Genomic DNA, 10451 nt, shown 5'->3' with positions numbered 1-10451 from the left:
GCCTCATGATGATATGCTGGCTGGCCATAAGTTGGACATTTATTATAATTATATATCTAATAGATTAACATATATACAATGATAACATATTAAATATCTAATTATATATAATGCACATACTAATTTGTATAATGTGTGTGATTTGTCTAAATTGATATTCTTTCATTTGGAATTAATATTTCTGAGTTAAAATTGGGCTATAAATCCCTAGTTGAGGCCTGTAAGTCTGGAACATAGGTCTGGATGCTGACCTCTGCCCCAGCCAGGAATTTGTGTCTTTATCAATAGAGACCTAAAGGTGGTCACTGCCTCTCCAACTCATTAGCCTGTTTCCTCTAATTGATATATAGAATTGTAAACTTGGGTTTTTACAGCTGTGGAAAGACTGTGCTAAAAAGGTTGACTTTGGTGGGAACTGATCTGTGTCCCCAGAAGAGGATGCAATGGTCTTCCTTCTCTCCTGATTCTTATCTGTTTCGTACAGCGGAACAGACTTTGTAAAACATGCGACAGAAGTAATAAGTGACATCTGGGACATCTCTGTAAGATGGGATGCCTGTTTGGTTGGCCGCCAAAATTCCTGTGGTTCTGGGTTTGTTGTACCCAAAGAGCGAGACGGAGACCAGAATTTGTTAAGTTTGGAGATCTTTAATATTCCTGGAGACTGTCTGGGGATAAAGAATATCCAAATCAGACAGTACCTGAGTGTTCAGGGGATAGGGTTTTTATAGTGTTTTGAGGGGAGGGGGTACTGAGAGCAAGCAGGATACAGAAGCAAAGACAGCAGTTAGATATATTGTCTTGTCACACTAAAACAAACATATGTAAACATATGGCTCAGTATAGATGGGGGCTAGACAGAGTAGGGAAAGGGTCAGGGTCTTTGTGTTATGTTTGAACTTGTTTCATGAGACAGAGGGAGTTGCATATTCATGGGCTTCCCACAAGTTTGAGGGAATAAAATTTACTGTCTTATGGTTCCAGCTGCACCTGGGGAAGGGGGAGGCAGTCCTGGAATTTAACAGATACAGCAAGATAATTAGGTTAACAAGGGTGCTTTGTAAATCTTTAGACAATTTTATGGTACACCTGTGACCCCTTGGGTCCTATTCAGACTATTTTCAGACCCAAAGGTGCCTAGCCAAAGTTATATTTCCAAGGAATTTCTCAGGGTCCAGAAGGATGTCAGGGACCCCTTTCTATACAGGAATTTCACAAACATTGATATTGTACTTCAGGTTGAAATCCTATAAATAGGAATTATCCATTTCCTTCAGTTCTTGGCATTTGTAAGGATGTCACCTATCGGTGGGTTCTTGGTAAGATCCTAGAGAATAAAATTTCATTTATAAAACCAAGTTTGTTATTTCATTTGGGCCTAAGGACATTCTGGCTAACAAATTCTATATTAAATGTACATGATTATAATTGGGCATAACTTTCAAAAGTGAATGAATGCTTCATCTCTTTCCCTCCACCCTGTGTTTCCCAAACAAATGCATCCGTGTTTTAGAAAGTGGTGAGAAAGGTGACTCTGGCCAGGAGGGCAAAAGAGGTAAGTGAGGGTCCTCAGAAAGGACAGTGGAAGACTCCATTTGCAGTTACAATCAGACAGTAGACCTTACAGCCGACTCCTAGCCCAGAGTCCGCGGAGACCGGGTTCGAGTCAGCAGTTCCACTGTCCCCTTTGGCCACTGGATGGCGACACCACCCTATGGGAGGACCTAGGATAGAAGCCTCGCCGGGGCTGGTCGGCAGCAGAGTAGGGGAGACTGGGGGATGGAGTCAGAAGCATCCCAAGGCTTCCTCTACAAAGCTAGCGCCTTAATTTGCATGAACTTAAACAGCTACTACTACTAGTCTACTTCTACTGCTGTTACTATGGCTGCTGCTGCTGCTACTACCACTACTACCACTACTACTACTACTACTACTACTACTACTACTACTACTACCACTACTACCACTACTACCACTACTACTACTACTACTACTACTACCACTACTACCACTTTTACTTGAAGGCATTCCCCAGAACAGTAGGTCCAATCCAGAGGGTTGGCCTCCCCTTAATTAGACCTGCTTTGCCCCTCCCAGGTACCTCCTCTGGGGAGAGTGGTCTTGAAGGGCAAATGTAGGGGGGCCCTTACACAGCATATCCCCTGAATCCTGGGCCAGGAAGTCCTTTCCCTTCCTGAAGTCTCGGATGGGTTTGCTTAAGAGTAAGGCAGGGGAGTGAAGGAGCTGCCCCTCTCCCCTCTGAGCTGGATGGGTCATGTCACTGCTAGACCAGCTCAGGCAGGTCCTTCACTTGCTGATGCTCCTGGCTCCAGGTGCCTGGGGGGCCCTTACGGCTTTGCCTTACAGTCCTCCTGTCTCAAAATGCTTGTTCACCTAAGAACCGGTAAGCACATGGAAAGGGGTCCCATATGGCACCAGATGGGGGCTGTGCCACCGCCTCACCTCAGCCTGTGTTCCTGGGCCTTTCTCCCCCAACCTTGAAACTCCCTGGGCTGGAGACTCCAGTCCCTGGCCCAAGAAGGGAGAAGAGGCCGTGAGGCGGCCAAGGCCCCGGTCCCCTTTCCCCTTACCCAGCTCCCCAGGGTCCACCCCCAGGCAGAAGCTGATGCCAACCCAAGATGCTTCCTCCCAACACCAACATTATCTGAGGTCCACCCATGCCCCCCAGTCTGCCTCTCCATGGCCAGATGTTCTCATGGACATATGCCATCCACCACACCTGCAGCCACAGGTGGGTTACCTGGCAGACCCACCATCTTTGCAGCTTTGTCAGATTCCCAGGGAACTCCAAATCATGTTTCATGGGAGACTGGGGAGACCCTTACCTGGGGTGAGCCAGTGGAGGAGGGGAGGACTTGAGGGATTGAGAAAGTACCCCCCAGCCCCCTACTCCTGAGACAGCCTGATCAAGATCCTGAAGGAGTGAGGTACCCGGGGGGACAATATGGTAGGAGAGACAGCCAACCAAGGTTCTTGCCAACATAGGAGAGCCAAGGCAGCTGAGGAATAATAAGAATAATGATAATATCATGCCCACTGTATGCCACTTCACAAATATCTCAGTTGATCCTCACAACCACTCTGGAAGGTAAGTGCCCATTTTACAGATGAAGAAACTGAGGGAAACAGAAGTTGTCTCAGCAGGGTCACACACCCAGTGAGAGTAGGAGTCTGAATTTGAACTCCTGCCTCCAGATCAGTGTTCCTGGCTGCCCTTAGGGCCAGATTCAGAGGGCTCCCCGGGAGCCAACCTCTCAGGAGGATAGGGATGGGCATTTCTGCCTGAGGCGGAGCAGATGTCCTTATCTCTCTTCAGACCCTTCTCTGCCTGACCCTCCCTTCCTCTTTGGGACGGTATGAAGCCAAGGCATCCATGACCCCTGGGGCAGGGTAGGGGCTCCCGGGTGTTCACCAGACCAGTCTTGGCCTTTACCAAAGACCTGGAGCCACCTGAGGGGCAGAGGGGGGCTCAGCCCAGAAGCCCTTCTGCTAAAGCCTCTGAATCCTCCTGAGGAGAAAGGTCATGTCCCAGGAGGAAGACCCTGGGCCTCTGGTTCAGCTGCTGGCCTGGGGGGAGGGGGGTCCTCACCTGGTAGAACAGAAGCCCCCAAGGGCTGGCTCAAAGTGTGGCCTCAACTTCTTGAAGAGGTGATGGATGAGAAAGTCTTTGCCTGGCTATCTGCCTTTGGGCAGCCTTGGAGTCAGGAGGATGGGAGTTCGAATCCAGCCTTAGACATTTGCCACTTCCTATCTGTGTCACCCTGGGCAAGTCCTTTAGCCTTGATTGCCTCACGTGCAGGACCATCTCAAGTCATCCCGATTCTTGTCTGGTCCCTGGACCCAGATGGTTCTAGAGGAGAACATGAGGCTGGGGATTCGGCCCAGCTCTCCCCACCCCCATCCAGGTTATGAGCTTGTCATGGTCTCACCTCCCTGACGTCAGAACGGACAGGCAGCACGGTCCCCCAGGGGAAGAGGCAGGTGGCCTGGCCTCAGAGGTGGCCCAAGAAGCCAATCCTCCAGGGAAGGCGGGTGGGGAGGGCAGAGGTCCTGCCATGAACTCGGGTTTGTGGACTAGCCCGTGACCCCAGGGTAAAGGTCAGCATTTAATCAAGATGATCAGATGAGATCTATGCACTGAAGGACAGTGACAAGGAAGTGATGTGGAAGAAGATCTTGGACCACGGAGTCCCCGGGCCCTCCACACCCAGGCCAAGAAGAGGCCTCGAGCACCTCCGAGGTCACCTAGTCTCACCCTTCATCTTGTGCAGGAGGAGCCTGGAGCACAGAGGGTGGTGAGCTAGCCAGGAAGTGCCTGTGGCAGGACCTGAACCCAGGGCTTCCTGCTTCCCGGCCTTGTGCTTTGTGTGAGGGCCAGAAAGGTTGGTTGCTCTCCCAGGCTCTCCATATGCCCTTCAGCTGTCAGACTGACCTCCCCAGACTGACCAGGTCACTCCTCTGTTGTGGAACCTTGAAAGGCTCCCTATGGCCTCTGCCGCTTCTCAGACAGTCCCGGGACTTCTCAGAGGAGAGCGGGCCACGGGCAGGTAGGCATGCTGCCTCTGACTGTGGAGAGCAGGGGCCATGTGGGCGCCTGCTCTTCTCTTTCTCCTGGTGCTCGGCCAGGGCTTGGTCCCCGTCCTTTCCTGCGGTGGCAGGAGCTGGCAATGCCCGGGGCCTCCTGGGGCCTCCTGCTCCTCCTCCCTGACTCAGGGTTCCACTTTCCTGGTTCAGGCATCATCTAGAAGGGAGCCCTTAGTGGCTCTCTACAAGCTCAGCACCTTCATTCGGGGCCTGGTCTTCCCTTTCCAGAAGCCCCCGAGCAGAACAGGGCCAAGTGGGCTGGCAGCACCTGCCCGATTCCCAGGAGCCCACCTCTGGCTGCTCTGGGTGCGTCAGCACCATGCCCCGGGCCCAGATCCTCCTAGGTCGCCTCTCCAGATTACCTGAGCCCTTCTTTCCTACCTTAGGACTCCTGGAGCTGTCTGGGGTGGTGACACAAGGGCCAGGTTGGCACCTCTCCCAGGCCAGGTGCCGGGGCTGTCACAGTGGCTGCACCACCTTCCAGTGCTGGTCCTTCCAGTCTAGCCAGGCCCTCCCCTTCGGGAGGTCGTTCTTTGGACCTCATGTTTCTCCCCACTAAATTTTGATCTTCCTGGATTATCCAGGTTGTGGATCCCAACGTCTGAGCCCAGAGCTGAGGACAGATTCCCTGGAGACCCCTTTACCTGAGGGATCTTAGGGCCTCTCTGCTTATTCACTAGGGGATGAAGCGCTCCTGCCAGGGCGCCCCAAGCCATTGAGGACAAGTTGTTTTCACAAATGTTCTTCTGAGAAAGAGGTGCCCCAGGTCTGAGTCCTCCCCAAGTCTAGCCTCCCTTCCCTTTGGAGATGATTCAGGAGCAGCTCCAGGCTCCCCCAGGAATTGAAGTCAAGCCCCCTCACCTCTTTTCCCAATGCTGAGCTCAACCCAGTCCCCCTCTGGTCCTTTCCCAGCCCCCAGTGCCTCCCCTATTTCTCATAGACTTACCAAGGACCCAACTGGGAGAAGTCCTCTTCCCAACCCCCCTTGGCCAGTTCTTCCAGGACCTGAGGGAGCATTGTGTGTGTGTGTGTGTGTGTGTGTGTGTGTGGTGCGGGAGGGTGTTGGGGAGGGGTCAGGTTGGGGCTCTTCCTATCTTCTTATCTTGGGGCTCAGCTACCATGACTCATTTTTGTTGTGTCATTCTAGAGCAAAGGTGGTTGTTAAGCCTCTTCTCCTTTCTGCTCTCAGTCAATCATTACTGTCTTCCACCCCAAGTGGGGCTCAGTTCCTTATTTGGCCTTTCATCCCCCTCCCCAAGCCCCAATATAACTTTACAAGCTTCCATTGGTAGCCTCTGCTAACATCAGTCTGAGGGTTGAAAATTTCTTCTCTCTCACCTGGGCTTGTTTCCTTCTCCTGGACAAGTCTTTTTTTTTTTTGCAAGGCAATGGGGTTAAATGATTTGCCCTAGGATTTGAACTGAGGTAGACAAGCCTTTTCAAAGTGTCCCTTGCTTGGTGAGCACATCAGCATCCACAATAGGCAAGGCACTCAACCTTGCCCCAACTCCCCAAGTTCCTTGGTTCTTCAGAATTTGAGAACTTCCTCTCAGTCCAACTCCCCCTGTAGAATGCTGGTCCATGGGCTTCCCTTTGGCCATCCTCTGCATTGTGCTGACCCCTCTCCCCTGGAATTGAGAGTTGACTTTCCTGTCCTGCCTGGATGGAGCCAGCCAGTTTGTTCATCCCTCAGGGACTTGACAGGCCTGTCCCAAAGCCAGAGCACCCCCTTGCCCCTGGGAATTGAGATGAATGTGCCCTTGGTATCTTTGACAAGAGCCAGGGGAGCCAGGAAGCTTGAGTCAGTGGAGTTACACATCTCCCAACATTCCCCACAGTAAAGCTGAGACCTCACCCGAGTCCAATGTGAAGGACCCACAGTCATGGGGGCACCGTGGGCTATCTCATAGCAGCCCTAGGAGCAGGCCAGAGCCATGAGACTGGAAGAGAAATTGAGGTTCAGACTTGGGAACAGCCTACCTCTCCCTGTAGCCCCTCCCTAGATTCAGATCCTTATTACTTTCTTCCCAATCAATCAACCAATCAACAAAGATCTATCAACTTGCATCATGTGGGAATTATGCTTTGCTATTTGTCTTTTGTTCTCAAAGAAGACTGGGATATCAGGGAGGTGCTGCCATGGCATGTGTGTGAACTGGGTTGGGGGGGCCGTGCTGTCACCAGGGGTATGAATCCCAAAGTTGCTGCCTTCAAGACTTTTCTATTTGATCAAAAAAGGCAACAAAGCACAGTGGATTCATAACCCTGGATTGGACAGGGCGTGCCCTGAGTTTTGAAAGGCCCTTGAGGGGTCCATATAAGGTGTAGGACTAAGGGTGGGTTACAGGTAGCACTCCCCTGAGAGCCACCTGTGTATTGACAACCGCCATTTGGATATTTCCAACTAGATGTCTCAATGTGGTCCAAATAGAACTCAAGCTCTTTGTCTCCAAATCTGCCCCATGATGAAGGTGAAAGGCTAGGCTGGCCACATACAGAGAGCAAGCTAAGAACTTTGTACTCTGAATGCCGCCGGCCTAGCCTTTCCCCATCATCACCTATTTCTCCTCCTCTTCCTCCTTCTCAAGAATCTTTGTGGAGAGCTGTTCGATCTTGGTTGTTGTCCTTCCTTCTTGAAGACTACCAAAGCAGCATTGGCATGTTAGAGATGAGTTACCAGGTGTCCGGCTGTGGCTGCTCAGCCCAATACAATCTCGGGATGCTCTACCACAAATAATCCATGGGATCACATTAGGTGGGTTCTCTAAATTTACGTATTCCCATGTTTCCTTTGAGGTGATCCATTCTGCCTTCTGCACAGAGTATAGCACCCTCAGTGATGAGGGCATGCCATGCTGGACGGTCCTGTGCCAGGGTCTCCCATGCTGCACAATCAATTCCAAAGTTCTTAAGAGACCTTCAGGGTGTCCCAATATCTCTTCTTCTGACGCCCTGTGGGAATTCTCCATAGAATAGTCTTTTTTGGCAAGTATATGTCTGGCATTCTAACAATGTGGTCAAGCCATTGTAGTTGTGTTCTCTGTAGGAGAGTTTGATGCTGATTTTTCCTCCCTCCCAAGGAGCTGGCCTTCATGACAAAGAATAGAGAAGAGCAAATTAACCAATGAGTAACAAATTACCATCCTGGGACTACTGACTGCACTTTACAGAAGTCTTCCCGGGCTTTTCTGGGCTTATTATCTCTTTTCTTTTCTTTAAAAAAGTTATTGTTATTTATTTATTTATTTTGCCAACTGCATAAAAAGATAGTTTTCAATAATCATTTTTGGCAAGGTTTTGAATTTCACCCTTTTCTTCCTCCCTCCCTCCCTCCCTTCCCTGCTTCTCCCCCTGACAAAAAGCAATCTACTATAGATTGTACCTAATTCAACTATGTTAAATATAGATCCATATAATCATGGAGTGAAAGAAGGATCCAAATGAAAGGGGAGAAAACATTAGAGAGAGAAAACATGCTACAGAAGACAGCTTTTAAAAACTGAAGGTAATAAGCTTTGGTCTTCATTGAAAGTCCCCAGTTCCTTCTCTGGATATGGGTGGCATTTTCTATCATAAGTCTTTTAGAATTATCTTTGATTAGTGTGCTTAGCTAAGGCAAGGAAACCAATTAGAATGGGAATAAATAGGGGAGCCCCTCTGAGTCCATCTTGGTTGGTCACCACCCAATATTGTTGTTAGTGTGTGGTGATTTTGCTCACTTGACTCAGCACCTGTTTTTGCAAGTCTTCCAGGCTTTTCTGAAATCCCATCCCTCATGATTTCTTATCACCTTCAGAATCTATAATTGGCTCAGCCATTCCCCAATGGATGGGCATTTCCAATTCTTTGCCACCACAAAAAGAGCTGCTATAAATATTTTTGGGGCTTCTCCCCTTTTCAGTGATCTCTTTGGGATATAAACCTAGTAGAGGAACTGTTGGATCAAAGGGTCTGCACAGTTTTATTGTCCTTTGGATGTCATTCCAAATTGCTCTCCAGAAGGATCAGTTCCACCAACTACACACTGGTCCCAGTTTTGCCACATCCCCTCTGACATAGATCGTTTTTCTTTTTAGTCATATTGACTAATGTGATAGGTGTGAGTGGCACTTCAAGGCGCACCTCGTTTTAATTTGCATTTCTCTAATCAAAAATGATCTGGAAGCTCATTGTTTCTTCCAACACAGTCCCTGGACACACTACAACTTTAGACAGTTCTTTCCAGTTTTTCTTTCTAGCCCGTTATTCCCACAAAAGTGCTGCTTTAATTTGGGGTGTCTGGAGCCTTTCTATTAGCTGTTTTGGTGAATTCCCCCATTGCTGTTAAGATCACCATCTTTCTTGGCAGCCACATTTGCAACCTTAGAGGTACCTCCAGTTCTTCATGCTGTCTCATCCACTATGACTGATCCATTGTCAAATCTTGTCTCTACCTTCACAAATCTCTCCCATAGGTCCCCCTTTCTCCACTGGTAGGGTCTCATTCCCTGTGGCCTGCAAAATGCTTCTCTGAAGAGAAGGGTCAGGTTCTTCCACATGCTTCTGAATTCCTGCTGACAGTCAGGGAGGGAGTCAGGACTTAACCTCTCAAAATCTCAAGGATGTTCCAAGGCTGGGAATATACGTATATATACTCTGGTTGGCTATCTGGTCACCTATGGTCAGGAAAAGCTACAGGTAGGAAAGGCAGTCAGGCAGGGGCTATCTGCAGGGCTATCTCCATGGTAGCCTGGGTGAAAAGGCACCCTTCCTTCTCTCCTCCTCTGGCCCATGGCACACACCACTACCATCACCATCTTCACAAGAAGTCCCAAAGTCCCATGCCACCTATTGCAGAGGCAGAAGAGGCTAGGCAGCCCTTTTTGGATTGGTAGCCAATAAGGAGCTTGGTGTCACCCCAAATCCTGGGGGTGGCTCAGTGACCTGCAAATCAGAGGGGCTCACCTATTTATTCCCATTCCACTTCTTTCCTTGCCTTAAGCCTTTCCCTATACCAAACTATTGCCCCCACAACTCCCCAAGTGACTTTCCAAAAGAACCAGTCTTGTCAGGGCACTCCCCTCCTCAATAAACCTCAGTGGTTCCCTGTTACCTCTTGGATAGAGCCTAAACTTCTCTGTACAGTTGCATCTTACCAGCTTTACTGTATTATTAGATTCCTTTGCTTCCTGAACCTCTTCAACCAGCAGATCCTCATCCCTGAACCTCCAGCCTCCTTGGCACTGGGACTGCAGGCCTGGAACTCCCTCCCTCCTCTCCTCTGCTGCTTAGAACCCCTCACCTCCTTCCAAATTCTGCTCAAGGGACTTCTTGGACAAGAGACCTTTCCCAATCCTGGTCTGTGGTGCCTTCCCTTCCCATAATTTAACAGCATCATGAAAGCCCAGGTACGAGGATGCCTAGATTTGCCCTTCCTGACGGATGCCCTCCCAGCCTCTGCCACCTGCCTGTCTGTCCAAGCTCCTGTCCATTGTTGCCATGGCACTCTTGAGCCATCCCCTTTTCCCCTTGCCTTCCATATTTCCCAACATCAGGGTCTTTTCCAATGGGTCTCATCCTCTCATGGGGCCAAAGAAGAAGCTCCAGTTTTGGGGAACAGCCAGAATTCATCTTAAGTGTTGATGGATCAAGTCCCCTTGCTCTCCGAGGGAATGGCAAGACAATCTAAGTCTCACGGGACAGCGCTATTGGCAAAGTCGTAGCTTTGAACGTGGCCCTTGGTCGGCTCGGGATGGTTCTACTTTTTCCTCGACTGTCGGGATCTGCCACAACTTTCCTTCCGAGGAGCGTGTCTTTTCATTTTCCGGCTGAGGCCCCCGGGCAGGGGGATCTGGAGCCCAAGAATG

At 49.8% G+C, this 10451-nt stretch overlaps 1 protein-coding gene and 1 long non-coding RNA gene across 3 annotated transcripts in view; both read right to left on the bottom strand.

Moving 5' to 3' along the window:
* Positions 1-10451, bottom strand: part of LOC141497082 (uncharacterized) — an 857774-nt gene that overhangs the window by 695690 nt on the left and 151633 nt on the right. The window lies entirely within an intron of this gene.
* On the bottom strand, positions 643-5653 carry LOC141497236 (uncharacterized). Of its 2 annotated transcripts, XR_012471256.1 has the most exons (4): positions 5552-5653; positions 3611-3871; positions 2847-3020; positions 643-1327 (listed from the first exon to the last, which is right to left on the bottom strand). It is a non-coding gene; the product is annotated as an uncharacterized LOC141497236 (long non-coding RNA). The 2 variants fall into 2 exon arrangements; XR_012471255.1 differs by lacking the exon at positions 643-1327 and having other exon boundaries at positions 2703-3020.

This window comes from Macrotis lagotis, chromosome X, assembly GCF_037893015.1.
Source record: "Macrotis lagotis isolate mMagLag1 chromosome X, bilby.v1.9.chrom.fasta, whole genome shotgun sequence".
NCBI classification, from domain to species: Eukaryota; Metazoa; Chordata; class Mammalia; order Peramelemorphia; family Peramelidae; genus Macrotis; species Macrotis lagotis.
This window is presented reverse-complemented; position numbering and strand designations above follow the sequence as displayed.